Raw genomic sequence first — 15,987 nt, 5'->3', positions numbered from 1 at the left:
GACTGAGGATTTTTACAGAACAGAATGCCTGTAGGAATCTTTCACCATCACCCTCAGAAACTTAGGTAAAGCTCTTGCACTGGCTCCTAGCTCAGAGTTTCTTAATTGTGGTGGAGTTGGGGAGAGTCCATGCTGGTCTGTGAGGATAGAGATATTGTCCTAAATGTAACTCTGCAAAGTCGGGTGTGCATGAACACATGGATGTGTTTTGGAGGGTGGGAAAGTATGTTCTCCACGGGGAAAAAAAACAGCAAAACTTGAATTACCTTTGGGGTTATTTGGAGAATTGCACTAGAGACAAGGACTGAATTTTGAATGTTGTGGTCTTCAGTGCTGCCGAGAAACAAGGGATGTTGGCAAGGTCAGGGACCATCCGGGCTGCTGGTTTTTGAGTGTCAGGCTGCTACGAAGAGATGATTCCTCCTTGACCTCGTCTCTGTTATTTCAAATGCACTTGGAGAACGTGTAAGTGACTTTAATGAGCCCCCTCTGACTCTAAGTTTGAGAAAAATGACGGCATACATTCCCAGCTTCAAGTGAAATTGTGGTGAAAAGAATTTTGCCCAGTTTAACTCTTAATGGCTTCTCTGGGGAGAAGTTTATCATTTTGTGCCTGGCTCCAATTTGGTGCTCCAATTTGCTCTTCCTGGGCAAATACTGTCATGCAAATGTGAGACGCATCATGCTCCGGGAGATGCTGGGGAGAGGAGTGCAGCCCACCTGCAGCTCCCTCTGCCTGTCATCCATCCACACCTGGCCTCTCCTTTCCTGGCCAGTCTCCATCCCTCTTGCTTCACATTTAATTTCTGTTTTCCTCAGTCCCTGACTGGTTTGAAGAATGGGATATGGTCTCATGATAAAGTAGCACAGGGCACTTAACTTAACAGAGCTGCTGTGTGGCAGTGCCATTGCCATGATGCTAGGAAGCAGAAGAAACAGGCTCTACCACCACTTTTTAAAGTTGCATCCACCCCAGGGATACTGTGCAGGGAAAACAGGGTAGGCAGTTGGGATTTGCAAAGGAGAGACTGGAAAGAAGGGAGTTGGCTGCTTGGAGAACACCCAGTTATTATTCCAAAACTCCTTCCCAGCCCCCTCAGAAGCTTAGGCTTTGAAACAGAGTCAAATTCTCATTATTCATCACAAATGTTGGGTGGCAATTATATTGTGACCTCAGAAAGGCAATCAGCAAGAATTTATACTTACACTGCTTATCTGAGCCCAGCCCAGGGCTGAGTTTCTGTGGGAGCATATAGTTACAAATAACAGAAACAAGCTGAAAGCAAAAGGAACATTTCTGGAAGGTCTCAAGGCCCACCGAGCTGGTGGGAAGCCAGAGGACCTGGCCTAGAACCGAGCTCGAGCCAAGGCAGCAGTGAGAATCCGGTGGCAGGAAGCCCAGCCCTGCACTCCCGGCAGGACAGCTGATGGGCATGTCGACATGGTGATACGTGGTCACTAGTCACACCTTCCATCCTCAGAAGGGCTCTGATTGGCTGAGCTTAGGTCACGTGCTCACCTCTAGGCATACTGGGGTACCAAGAAAGAGGATCTGGCCTCCTCGGCTTCCCTAGTGCAAGGCCATCGTCTGTAGTTATCTTCTCTCTGAAGCCATGCACAATGAGGGTTGGTAATTCCCCAGAGGGAAACTGGGGTGCTTCAGGAAGGGGGAGTGTTTGCTGAGAAGCCCACGCACACTCACTCACACATACACAAAACAAGCATGGGACAAAAATAAAATAAACCCCCTGAGCGCAAGGAGCTGAAGAACACAGTATGAAATAAAAGGTGATTATAAAGTAAGGCGGCGCCATGTGTTATAGCACTTTCTGTCAATATAACAAAGCTCTACATTGTGCAGGACAGACATTGACTGAGTGGGAGCTTCCTCAAAGACGAGGGTTTGGATAGAGGGGATGCCAAGGTGGGCTAATGTTTCAGAGCAGTTTCACCAGAAGGGCAAAGTGATGTGGGTCTTGAAAGATGAACAGGAAACAGAAGGTAGGAAGTAGACAGATGAGAAAATGCTAAAAGGAGAGAAAAGGGAAATAGCATGGATGAATGCAGCAGAATTCTAAGCACTTTTCCTGGGGAGATTGTGCTGTAGAGCCGGCCTGTCCTGGTTCTGTGAGCCTGAACAATCTGCTTAACATTTGGGGTCTTATATTATCTAAAGGATAGGGCACACGGTTCCTGCCTCACAGGCTAGGATTAGGTCTGAGAAGTGCCGGGTGTTATGCTTGGCGCATATAGTAAGGAATTGACCGAGGTCAGCTCCCTTTTTATTTCTCCTTAATTCTTCCCTCTTTATACTAAATTATATTCGTTGGTGGGTAAGGAAGATTTGAGAGTTGGAACTTGAGCAATAAAACCAGGCAGACCCACTTTTAATAATCACAGAAAGTTCTGTATGCGCAGTATTGGGCTCTGCCCTAAGTGAGACGTGGAGACGGTCAGTCCTCAGCAGTATCACTGTCCTTCCTGCTGGGCAGCCTTGAAAAGTGTGTCCTGTGGCATACCCTCTCTGAACTTCCACTTCTCCTCTGTTTGAGGAGACATTCCTGGGGCCTTTGGAAAGCACTGACATCTTATTATACAGCTGGTCGCTCTAGAGTGAATTCCATTTTTCAATAAAAAGTTTGGCTTTTACCCAGGGGAATTTATTTATCAAAGTGTGGTGGGTCTAGGTAGCAAGGACAAGCAAAGGGCACACAGCTCCAGGATGCAGTAACAAATAGACCTTCAGGATTTGGATATGTGACTGTTCGTCAAGGTCCTCCAGGTGTAGCAAGTGACCATTTGGTGGAAGCAGAACCTTGGGTGGAGGGCGCTGTGGAGTCAGGGGGCTGACAGCCCAGCATGACAGCCTCACCCCTGAGTTCTTCTCTGTTCTGGTTAAGTCACTCCGGTTAAGTTACCCTTGGCTGCATTTTGTGGGAGGAGTTATATGCTACAGTGAGAACCAAGCATCAAGGGATTCCCAAGAGTATTGGGAAATAGCCATCTGGAGGTATGCTGCTGGGGTCACAGACTTCAATGCCGACAAGGACCAGGCAAGTGAAGGTAATGAGTAAAACAGACCAGAAATTAATGTTTTGGTTTCTTTTTACAATTCCCATTCTTCTTGAAATATGCACCTTTTTTAGTGTGCTTTTAATTTTCCTGTTTTGATAGAAACATGGGTAGAGGGAAATATTTTCTCCATTATGAAGGATTGTTTAAAAGTACTTCTTAGCCGTAGGGTAAGAGTAATAACTGAGAATGTAAATTTTCAGTGGTTGCTTAATTAAAAATAATAACATGAACAGCAGCCACATCATGCAGGCCAAATTTAATCATTATATATAAAAAAAAAAAAGTACAAGTTTAAGACATCTGGTCTACCATGGATGTAAACCCTGCCCACCATGTCCATTTTACATTCAATAATCTATCATAAGCCCAAACCAAGACTATAAACGGAGGTGAAAAAAAAAAACACATAAAACTTCTAATGTAGCTTCTATTACCATATTCAACAAGACATAAAAGGACCTTGCAACAAAGAACTTTTACAGCGTGCATTTCTAGGACAATGTTATAGTCAGGTTCTGGTATATTTCACAGGCAACGAGCCCTTTCCTTCAACTGAATGATAGGGTGGCATAAGCTGATATAGGAGATTCTCCATGGAGCTTTACAGAATTGAGACATTTTGGATTAATTGTCTCTATATGCAGTAGGGAGCTAGGGGAGAGTGGTGTAACTATGCCCAGGGACAGAAGTGGAGGGCTTTCTTTTGTTGTTACTATTTTGTTTCATTTTGCTTTTTGAATTTTTTTCTCCAGTAAATTGTTGAAACTTAAGGAATTTAAAATGAAAAATAAGAATCTGGCAATATTTCACACTTTCACGATTCTCACATCATTTAGTGTTTATTTATTAGCAATTATGTATCCATTCAGTTGTCATAGACGTATCATGTTCCAACTATGTGCAGAGAGTATCATGTCCATTTGTTTCTGATTTTGAAGTTTCATCTCCCCAACTGGAATCTAGTAAACTCCTTGAGGAGAGATGTCAAGTCTCATTCTGAGTTCTCCAGGTCATCTGAAACTTTCTACTCTGCATTATGATCACATGTGTAATATCTCCCCCTAGAGAGTGTGTGTTTACTCGTCTCTGTATCCCAGCCCACAGGCACTGCCTTGCCCACAGCTGGGAGCCCAGTAAATGACTGTTGACTGAATACAGTAACTGAATTCCGCTGACTGTGGGACATCTACCATTATTGAGGATGGCAGTGATAACCACAGAATTGTTCACTGACCAATAAATCACCTATTCGGCTGTTACTATATTTTGAGGTAGAAAATGAGAGAGGTGTTGAATTCTCTCAACTATGGAAGTGGTGGCCATCCTCGGTTAGAGAAGAAAATAAAGGAGTTATGTATGAGTTACCCATTGCTGTGTAACAAATTTCCCCCAAACTGTAGAAGCATGAAACAACAAGCATTTATTATCTCATAGTTTCTGGGGATCAGGAATCTGGTAGCAGCTTAGCTGGATGCTTGTGGCTCAGAGTCTTTCATGAAATTGCAGTTAAGGTGTTGTTGTCCAGGACCATGGTCACCCAGAGGTTGAATGGGCTGGGGACAAGAGGCCTTGGTTCCTCACCAGGTGAGCTTCTCCAGAAATCAGCTCACTACCTAGCAGGGGGTTTCCCTAGAGAGAAAGGGGGGATATCCAGGAGAAAAAGAAAAGGAGTGTCCAAGACAGCAGCTGAAGTCTTTAATAACCTGTTCTCAGAAGTCACATACCGGTGTGGGAGAGGACCACACAAGGGCAGGAGTAGGAGGAAGCTGGGTCACTGGGGGTCATCTTGGGGGCTGCACTTGTTAAATGAGGATAGTCAAGAGGCCATGTTGTTTTCAGAGGGGCATGAGGGCTCTGATCTTGGAGAACTATGGAAAACCTGCTGCTCCCCTGTCTGTGGCTCTTCCTCTTCTCTTTGCACTGGCAAAAAGTAAAATAGATTTTTCTATTGAGGAATTGGGACTATTAGCTTATTTGAGTATATCTGAACAGTGATCTGAAAGAAAAAAGAAAAGGCTTCTGAAACTTGACTTGGCCTGCGCTGTTCCAGGAAAAGCATCAGGATGGTAACCCCTGTCCTCCCAGCTTCCGAGGGCGAACATAAAGCTCTTCCGTCTAATTGTGCTTTTGGGACTTAGCTTGCCACACAAATCTGAGTTCCTCAAGCCAGGGGAACTCTGCTGTACCAGTTCCTCAAGGGCCTGGCCTCTGTGTCCTGTTCCTGTCCCTCTGGCGCAGAGTGGGTTTGGCTATAAATGCAGAATGGGCATTTTCCATGACCTCTCTGAAAACAGGTTTTGTTGAAAACGAAAGTCCGTTAGAGTGGGTGCTTAATGCATTCTTGTTCAATGAACAAGAGACCACAAGTCAGATAGAATCTCAACAGACCAAACTCCCAGATACTATTGTGGCCCTGGCTCCCGAGGGCAGAGTTAAAAATGAATATTACCATGCTTTCAAGGCAAGAAATATTTTATGCCGATGTGTATGTATACGTGTGGGTAAATATGTGCCTGCAGTAGCCTGCGCATTCCTTGTTGTAGACCTCATCTGATTTCATGACAGTTACGTATTTATTTCAGTTTTTCCTGATTGCCTGTTGGATCTCTGAAGGCAGCAATGGGTCTCTCTTATTCGCTGAAGTGTCCCCTGTAACTGGTACAGGACGGGGCTCTTAGTGGGTCTCCACTAAATATTATTGAATGAATGAATGAGGAAGCCATCCTGGAAACACATCTGACTTTGAAAATGCCCTCAGTCTTTGAAGGGTCTTAAGTTAGCCAACTCTGCAAATTTCCAAACTTGAAGAAGAGGGAAGCTATGGCAACCCTTGTTTCCTTTTTGTTTTCATACTGGGTGGCCCCTTTACATGCTTCCTGCCTGGCAGCTTCCGTGATTGGACTCCCCCAAGCTTTGGCTCACTTCCTTTGCTGCAATTCAGAGAGAAATAGGCACTACTGGGCCCCCTGGCTCCCTCTCCCGGTCGTGGGCTCTTTCATAACTTCGCATCTCTCCCTACCTGATATCCCACACCTCCTGCTGCCCTGGGAGTTAGGAGTCAGAGGGAGAGACTGAGAGAAATAAAGCATGTGCACTGTGTGTGTGCACAGCTTCCCAAACTTTTTGCTCCTACTTCTGCAGGACCCCTCATTAAGCCAAAGCTCTCTGATGAGTGGGAAGCAGACACCGTGGTCAAGAAGGGAGAAGAAGGCAGTAGGCCCCTGTGTTCTTTCTTTCATCAGATTAATGTAGGGTAGGGGGACTTAAATCAAGGATGACACATCATTTTATCTCTTATGCCAATTCCAATCAATTGACACTGGCTGCCTGGACTGCCATGTCATGAGGGATTCTGAGGCTGGGTCCCAGCTCAGCAGAAAAGCATGACATGATCAATTCACAATGTCATCCCTGGGCACAGGAAGGGTGAATGGCAACTCACAAGACCTATATAAGCCACAGCAGATGCTGGCCAGCACCCTCAGAGCAATGCAAGCACTGGAATAGTCTGGCCTCCAAGGGAAAACAAAGGTCCTTGTTTATTGCACCACGATCACAAACCTAAATAGCTTCAGGGAATAATTAAGCTGTGTTTGCACAAACAGAAAGAGGAGGAAGGATAGAAAGGCAAGATCTGAGCTGCTGTCAGCCACGTTCTAATTTCTTTGGCATTTTTTTTTTCTTCTTCCTTCTTTCTGTCTTTCCTTCTTGCATTAGTATAATCTCATGGAAACCAGAGCCACATGAGTAATTGACACTCAACCAGTGGAATAAGCAGGTGATGCATTTGGAGAGGAACAGCAAATCTCTTTTCTCGTAGCCACCAGTTCCAATTAGTTGGTGGGGGCTGCTCTCAAGCTCCTGAATTTCTGAGCCTGGAAGGTGCTTGGGTGCCTGAGCCCAGGTGCTGTTAGCTGACACCATGTGTCTGTGCATTTCTGTGGCACTGCCACTCTGACGGGGTGCAAGATCACCAGTAATCCATGAGACAACATCCAGCATACAGGGACATATGTACAAGGACAGCACACAGGAACACATTGGCCCCCTCTGCCTTTTTGAACCAACCCCCATGCTGAATACCCAGGCCCAACCAACCCCACGAAGCTGCCCCCTCCCAGACATCTGGCACAACCTGGGGCCGCACTCATTCAGGCAGGCAAGTGTGCCCAGCCCAGTTGGCAGGGCCCACACATAGCCTGGCAGCAGCCACAGAGTCCAGCATGGCCATGAGGACCCAGGCTTGACGCTGTTTACTCCTTGGGGATATTTGCTTCTTTTCTCTGGCCCTGCTCACCCTTCAAAGGGCACCAGGACCAACTTAGATCCTGAACAGAGTCCCCAAAGCCATGTTCTGTGAGCCTGTGTTCTGATCTCTGTTGGCCAGACAGTCCATCAGTATTTACTGCAGGCCTAGAGAGTCCCCACCTCCTCTGTGACACTCTTCTCCCTAATGTCCTTAAGTTCCTGCCCAGGACGCCCCTCCCCGCCACCTACACCAAGCGTAAGTTCCCCTGGTGGCTGAGTCCCTTCCTCATCAAGCCTCCCCCAACCCCCGCCAACCCCCCACCCCGGGAGAAATCAGAAGCAGAGCCTCCTGGGAAAACAGAGACACCTCACTTTGGTGTGGCATTTCCCAGTTCGAGAGCATGTCGGCAAACCTGAGCTCATCGTTAACCTGATCACATTAAGGCATGAAACATTTTTGAGATGGATAGTGTATGGCCATTGCTCCATCAGGAAGCCGAGTCTCAGAAAAGCAAAATAACTTGCCCAAGGCCACGCGACAAGCCGGTGGCAGGGCCCAGGCTCACACCCAGACTATCACGATGCCATACGTGGTCCTTCACCATAACCGGGCTGTGTGGCCTAACTTTTCATCTGCAGCTACAGGGGCTGTAAAAATGGTTCCCTGGGCAGGTTTTTGTGTCTTATAAAGTTGTCGCTGTTCCTTGGCCCCACAGAGGCCTAATTCCTTCCTTCTACCTGGATTCCAGCACCAGAGAAAGCACCCCCTCCCAGCTATCACCACTTTTTTGCAGAGTTCAGACAATCCTAGGAGGAATAAGACATTCAGAACACTGCAATTCAATGAGAGGTGGTTGATTTGACGCCCTCTTCTGAACCGAGGCATCAGGACTTGACTGAAGGTAATGCAAGCAGAGAAGGATGCTGAATGGGGCTGGGGGACAGGAATGAAGCCCACCCACTTTATGACCTTGCCCATCCAGTTACATGCAAGCTCTGCACGAAACCAGGAAGGGGTTAAAGTAAAGCAAATCAAGGAAACAGAAGTTGAAAACACTCCTGGAAGGCACCTGCCTGGCTCTTTGACCACCAACCTGAGATACTTTCCCAGCGAAAGCAAGGGGAGACTCCTGGCTTTGAATACCTTTGTTCTCCCATGGCTCCACCCAAGGCTGAACAGCAGTGCTCTTCTTACCCTTGCAAGGAAGAGAATTAAACTGCATTGGTTTCCCTTCTTTCCCCCCCAAACTTCTGTCCACCAGTGCAAGGAACTGAGAGTGAAGAACGTCTGTAACTTAGGTGGGGGGTAGGGGGCACTAAGTTAATTTCAGACTACTCTGGGTCCAAGATGCTTTCCTGTGCATGGAGCAGATTTCCTGCCTCCTGCTCTTGGCCGACTGTGATTCCTCTTGCATATTTCAAAGGTAATGGAGATTAACAGATTTATCAGTCCCGCTGATACAAATCTCACTCTTCCTAGACCTAGAACACTGTCTTAGGACCTCCCTTCTAACTTCGATCCTAAAGTCCTTTAATCCCACCTAATATCTTTCCCTGCAGGACGCTTCCTTGACTACCCCCCGCTTGACCTTACTTACACCTCTCTATTAAGGTTACTTTGTTCCTGTAAAGTGCTTCTGCAACAGGTCCCGGCATGGAGTAGGCATTCAATAAATGCTGGTGCTTATTATTAGCAACATAGTCCTTAGCATCAGCAACATGTGCTCCCCTTGTGCTTCTGATACATAGTATGACAATTTCCAGACAATGTTCTGTAATTAATTACTATTGCTTCTAATCTCAACAGCAAGACAAAAATCTGGATAAAGTCCTAGGAGTCTTTCTATGGCAGCTCTACAAAGTCTGAAATGCTGCAGACTCTTGAAAAGAATGATTCTGCAAGGACCCCATTCCCTTTCCTCCCGCACACACAGCTAGACCACATCTCCCAGACCCCTTGCAGTAGAGTGGGACCACGTGACTGTGTTCTGGCCAAGAGATGTGAGCAGAACTCATGTGCATGGGTGTCCAGACCCGGCCTGTTCAGAAAAACAAAAGAAAACTCTTCAGTGCAACTCTCCATGTTTGGGACTTCCCCATCTATGAGGCTGGGAGGGAAGTACTCCAAGGCCCAAGATGACATCAGAGACATGAGATGGAAGGAGCTTGGCCCCCAAGTATCCATTTAAAGGGCAGCAAAGAGCTGTCCAATCTACATGCTCACACTGAACTATTGCATGGGCAAGAGCAATTTTTTTCTATTACGTTATGGTACTTAAAATTTGGGATTCTTGGTTACAGCAGTGAACCTACCTTAATACAGATATCTTCAGTTATTGGGAGACAAACTAAGCAAATTATGGAATGAAATATCTACCTCAACAGGTTCTGATGAACCAGGATATCGGTTTATATACTTTCCTTTACCATAAAAATGTGTGGTACAAAACAGGGATAAATTAGACAGATAAAAATCTCATTGCTTTGAGTGAAACCTTGAGTGTGGGGCCCATGTCATCTCGCATTCCCAGGAGTTGTGGGCTGTAGTTCTGCTAATTCTTACAAGTGCCACCTATCTGAGAATTCTCTGTCTTGACCAAGCACTGTGGAGCAGTAACAAGAGCCCTGGACCATGCAGTGAAGTCCTGGGCTCCAGGCCTTTTTAGGATGTTAACACATAGCAGAACTGTTAGCATGACACATCCCCCATCTGGACTACTGTTTTCTCATCTGTACCTGAGGGGCTTGAGTCAGATTACAAACTGGTAGCCGGGGAGATAGTGCAGCCTACAGATGTGTGTTACTCGGTTTGCAAAGTAACATTATAATTTTTAAAATGAGTTTCCAACAGTTTAAAAAAATTAGGATTTGTGCATTAAAAAATCTGACAGCTCTTGAAAAGCCTGGCAACTCTAGGCTTTTGTTCCCTCAGGGCAACAATTGACTTTGTTCTCCGGACATGACATATGCTCTCTGGTTTGCATGAATCCTGCCCCTTCCCCCAGATCATATCCGTTCATTTACATTACCTGCCAGGTGGTCCTTATTGGCACTGGAGTTTGAGACCCCGAGTCTAAACGATTTATAGTGATCCCTCCTGTCTGGTCAGATGAACCAGCTCATATTACCTCATTACACATAGTCTATTGCTACATGACAAACTGCCTCAACATACAGTGACTTAAAACAATCACTGTTTTATTATATTTTGTGATTTTTGTGGGTCAGAAATTTAGCTGGACTTGAATGGACATGTCTTCTATTTCATGTTATGTCAGCAGAAGTCACTCATTGCTTTTCAGATGGTGGATGAGCTGATATGGAGAGTCCAGGATGGCTCCACTTACATATCTAGTGCCTTGGCAGGGATGGCTGGAAGTCCAGGCTTTCTTGGTCTGTCACCTGGAGTATCTCTATGTGGTTTCCCCAGCACAGCATGAGATTAATGTAGTAGGACTCACGTGGTGCCTCAGGGGTCCCAGAGGGAGCATTCCAGGGGTCCCAGGCAGAGGCCCCAAGGTCTCTTAAGACCTACTCTCAGAAATCCCAGAATGTCACTTCTGCCACATTCTAACATTGGTTAATAGAATGAGGCCAGCCTAGTCATGAGGATGGGAATTAAACTCACTAGGAAGAGCAGACAAGATTTTATGGCATCTTTAATCTACATGTTTATTATTAAAATTCTGCTTTCCTGAGTTAGAAAATACTGACTAGGCTAAATAAACGTGTCTTATAATAATTCCCTGTATTTCATAAACATGATGTCTCTGGCCCCAGAAACAGAAAGATAGATCTGTGCAGGAAACACGGTGTCCACTGTCCCTTTAGATGTTCCCCGTGGCATGCAATCTCACATAGAACACTTCAGAATACAAGGAATTGAACTTTAAGCTTGTATAAGGAAAAGAGGAAAGGAGAGAGAGAGAGAAGGAATTATCAATTCATTCTGGTAAAAATAACAACATAGGTAAATATGAAAGACAGTATAAATGTGGTTTTTGCTACTTCTGCTTTTCTCCTGTCTGATTTGAAAGACAACTACATAAAGCATTAATTATAAAACTGAGTCAAAGTCTTATAATGCATAAAAATGTAATTTGTATGATAAAAATAGCACGAAGGAGGAGGGAGGGAAATATGCTTTATCTGAAGCCAAGTTTCTTGTATACTATTAGAATTAAGTTAGCATTAATCCAAATGAGATTATTTTAGGTTAGGATGTTCATTGCAATCCCCAGGGCAACCACTAAGAAAAGTAACTGAAAATATTTTGTAAAAGAAAAAACACAGGAAGTAAAATGGTAAATAGAAAATATCTATTTAACACAAAATAAGTCATTAATGGAAAAATGGAAGAGCAAAAAAGACATGAGACATACAGAAAATAAATAGCAAAATAAAATGGCAGATGTAAATCCTACCTTATCAGCAATTACATTAAATGTAAATGTATTAAACATTCCAATTAAAAGGTAGGGAAATTAGCAGAGCAGACAAAAAACATGATCCAACTATATATATTGTCTACAAGGGACACACTTCAGATTCAAAGACACAAAAAGATTGAAAGTAAAAGGGTGAAAAAAATAAATGCTTTGCTCATGTATCCCAAAAGGAAAAAAGTAGACCTTACGCCAGCCTCAGCTGGATCTAAGAGTTCAAATGATGTGGTCAGGACTCAGTCTCACTCATTTAAGCTTTCTCCTGCGTAAGCTCCACCCCCAGGTAATTCATCCTGAATGGCCCCTCTAGAATCTTCAGCTTAGCAACTCCAAAGGAAAGCAATCTTCTCCTTCTCTACTGTAGCAGCGAACTTCCTGTTCTGAGTTTCGTCGACTCATTTCTTGAATCACACCTGAAGCAGTTTCCATGACCAGGCAAGGGCATGTGCCCTTTCCTGGATTCAGAGGCAGTTTGGTTTAATCTCTCCTGAATAATATGCCTGAGAGTGAGTGAAGGGTTCTTCAACAATGTAGGCCAGGTGACTACAACCAGAATAAGGGAGAGTAGACACTCAGTTGGCCACCAAACAGCAAGTACCCACCATACATGCATTGGGTCAACTGGGATTGGAGGAATGCTCTTTGACTATAGGGGGGGAAAAAAAAAAAGCAAAGCTAAGTAAATCCTGAAAAATTTAAACTATGTCTTATGTTCATGTTTTAATTGTCCAAAAGGGTTTCTCCATTAATTAAAGAAATCTTTTCAGTGGCCTTGATATATGGGACATACTTGAGTGGAGTTCTTAGAAACTAGAAAAAGGGAAGATGGAATCTCATATTTGGAAGCACCGTCTCTGCACACACTTAATCTTAGTCAAGTTGTGTGACACTCTGCACTAGATGGAATTCTCAGCCTTTTGGAAGTGAGGAGACTGAGACCCAAGGAAATCAATAATCTGGTCGATGCGCCCATTTGGCAAGTGGTAGAGTCTGGACCGCCATCCAAGTCAACCCAGCCCCTAGCCTGGAGTTCTTTTTCCTGCACCTCATTGCCCGCACCGTGTCATGCATTGTGCCTCAGGGCTGTGTGTCTTCCTACGTGCCCATGTTCAGGTGAGAACTAGGAAGAAGCCGCGGACATGCCCAGGGTGGAAGTTTGGCTTCCCTGCAAATCTGGGCGTGAACATTAGGATTAAAGCTAAATCAGCAGGATCGAAGATTGAGCACCGGCGAAGCACAGAGTCAGGAGTTCTTGGCCTTCACTTTACTGGAAGATGATTTCACCGTCAGTGTCTGAGCGTCGGTGGTTTGTACAACTTGTTTGTTCGTATTTTGCCTGCCCAGGCGTCTCTGAAGGGAAGTATTGTCAGAAGTCTGCAGGATGTTTTCCATGTGGCAATGGCTCATGATTCTTGCTTCTATTTGTCACTTGGTTCCTGTTCATATCATATCAAATTTTCAGTCTTTGGCTTCATCTTGTTATCAGGGATGAGTCGTGATGAAAACTGGGATTTCCACAGTTACTTTCTCTTTCCCTTTCAATTATCCTGCCTCCTTTTCGGCAGAGGTGGATAACCAATGTTGAAATCAGATAGGTCCCCTCATCCAGCTCTTTCTTTGAAAATGCTTCTCTCCTTTTTAATGGATTAAGGCAGTAATTCCTATAATATGTTCTGCTGAATACAATTGCCAAAAGTCTCAGCTATAAAAGAGTGGGGTGCTGCTATCAGATTATGAGAGGGCTGTGTGTCAGACAGACCAGAAGGAAAAAAGCATCCACTACGTCCCCTATGAAGTTATAAAGTATTGTAATAGATATTTTTTACCTAAATTGTACGGCCAGCAATCCAAGGGCAGCAATAGTCTGAATGTAAAATGTAGTGCTTTCATTTATCAGGAATGAAAAACCAGTCCCCACCCACGGCTAGTAAAAACTGAAAATTAGGAACTTAGCTTTAAAGGAGACATGAAACCTCTTCCACTCCTTTCCATTCCAGCCCAATTTTTTCCCCCATGAAATGAAAGGTTATTTTGCTAGCAGAAAACTGTTATTGTTGCTGAATTTGCTAAGAAAATTGAGCAATTTATCAGTGAAGATGGCAACAGCAAATATACAGGGTTGCCAGAGGCATTATTTTGCCATCCTCGGCAGCATTAACAAGTTAAAAAAAAAAAAACTCTAGGTTCCAGGATGGCAATAATGAATTTTGGTCTCCGAGGCAGAAAGGAGGATGTGTTTCCCCCTGAGCAGGTCCTGGTGGACACCAGAGTTTTCTAGGAAAAAAGGCCATAATATCAGATGCTTATTAGCATTAGTGATGAGTTGCTTGGAAAAAAAAAAAAATCTCTGAACCTTACACTACAAATCTCCCTGGATGGTTTGGGACTAAGAGTCAGGATTAAGTGACTATTTTCTCTGTCCTTGCTGGGTTAGCTCTTCTTTACCGGTATTCCGTGTAGGTTTCTGGCTTTGAATAATGTCTTGTTTTGTAAAACACCAAGAAATAATGTCATGATTGGGAGCAAAATGGATTGTGTTGCGTTGACACGGCGAATACTATTTGGAGGGGATAAGTGAGTCTATCTGGTGATAATGTTGAACAGCAAATCTGTCATTACTGACCATTTTATAGGAACGGGTTCTTTTTAAGGCTGTGTGCTTACATATTTCATAAGCAATGTGCTTGAGAACTGTCCAGCGAGGTATAACAAGTAGAATAAGAATGAATGCTGAGTGAAGACAGATAGCCCCGTTTGAAAGTCCCATTATGAAAAATAGGAAATATAGACACAGGCGGGATAGCACGTCAGCTCGATGGATGGAACACAAAGCAGGCTCCTCAGAAAACGTGTGTCCACGGCCCCCTCTGTACACACTCAGTACTTGGTGACAGGCGCACGTTGTTGGGAAAGGTAGAAGGAGGTGTGGCCATGGAAATGGGCCAGAGCACGAGGAAGAAGACCGGAAGGAGGAACACCGGCAACTTCCCTACACCAAAGCACGGAGAGGTGGCCTGCCAAACCACCATTGTGCAACCCGGGCCTGCCGGGTATGGGGGGCAGTTTTCTCGGGGAGAATGTTGGACTGAATGTAGGTTTGTCTATTTAGATGGAAGAGCCATATTAGCCAACAACGTGCAGCCCTACACTGAGAGGAGAGAGGATGCTTTTCCTTTTGGAAAGTCCGCATAGGTGAGCAACGTGCATTGTTGACCGGAGTTTACTTTGCAGGCATACGGAGTCGGGGAATATGTGACTATGCATAGGTGAATATGGAGAGGGCGAGGAAGCTCTTTTCAGGAGTTCCTTTGTGCTCTTCCATTGCATCCACAGCTGTGTGATTAAAGGTAGTCTCCAAGGTGGCTCCCAATGCCCCTTCCCTCCTGTTACTTACGTCCTGTGTAGTCCCCTCCCACACTGAATAGGGATGTCTCATACAGCCGATGAAGCATGCATGAATGATAAAGTGTGACTTTTGGGGTTAGGTCATAGAAGACATTGTGGCTTCCATCTTGCTCTCTTGGCTCATTTGTCCTGGGGGAAGCCAGCTTCCAGGCTGTGAGGACACTCAAACCACCCTTTGGAGAGGCCCACGTGGGGAGGTACTGAGGCCTCCTGCCAACAGCCGTGGAAGTGTGCCCTCTTAGAATAGGATCCTCCACACTCAGTCTAGTGTTTAGATGCCTGCAGCCCCAGCCAACACTGTAACAGTGAACTTACGGCAGACTCTGAGTCCAAGCTCCTCAGCTAAGCCACCCCCAAACCCCTGACCCACAGGAACTGTGAGAGTATGATTTTTGTTTGTTTTTCAGATCACTGAATTTTAGGGCCATTTACTATGCAGCAATAGCTAACTAATACAGCTGACTATAATTCTTGATGTGGGGTTTGCCTTGATAACTGTAATTTAAAAGTGTTTCAGATTTTTGCATGAAAAGGTAACAGAACAAGCAACATAACTTTAGGTATAAAGGGCTAAAATTCCATAGCCTAATATATTATCCTGAACAATAAGAGCCCGATAAAGCAGTATCCTATGCGTGCAATTCCATCTGAAGGTCTGAAGCTATGTCACATGTAAGGCCTAGCCTTATCCATTGACTAATACGTTGGGAGACTTAAATCAGGGAAGTAATATGCCACTTAAAAAGGTATAGACTTTGGCTTTTGCTCTGAGTGAGATGGAAAAGCCATTGGAGGATCTTGAACAGAGGAGTGT

The sequence above is a fragment of the Camelus bactrianus genome, chromosome 13, assembly GCF_048773025.1.
Source record: "Camelus bactrianus isolate YW-2024 breed Bactrian camel chromosome 13, ASM4877302v1, whole genome shotgun sequence".
Classification (NCBI taxonomy): Eukaryota; Metazoa; Chordata; class Mammalia; order Artiodactyla; family Camelidae; genus Camelus; species Camelus bactrianus.
The sequence above is the reverse complement of the archived record's forward strand: the minus strand, read 5'-3'. Positions refer to the sequence as shown.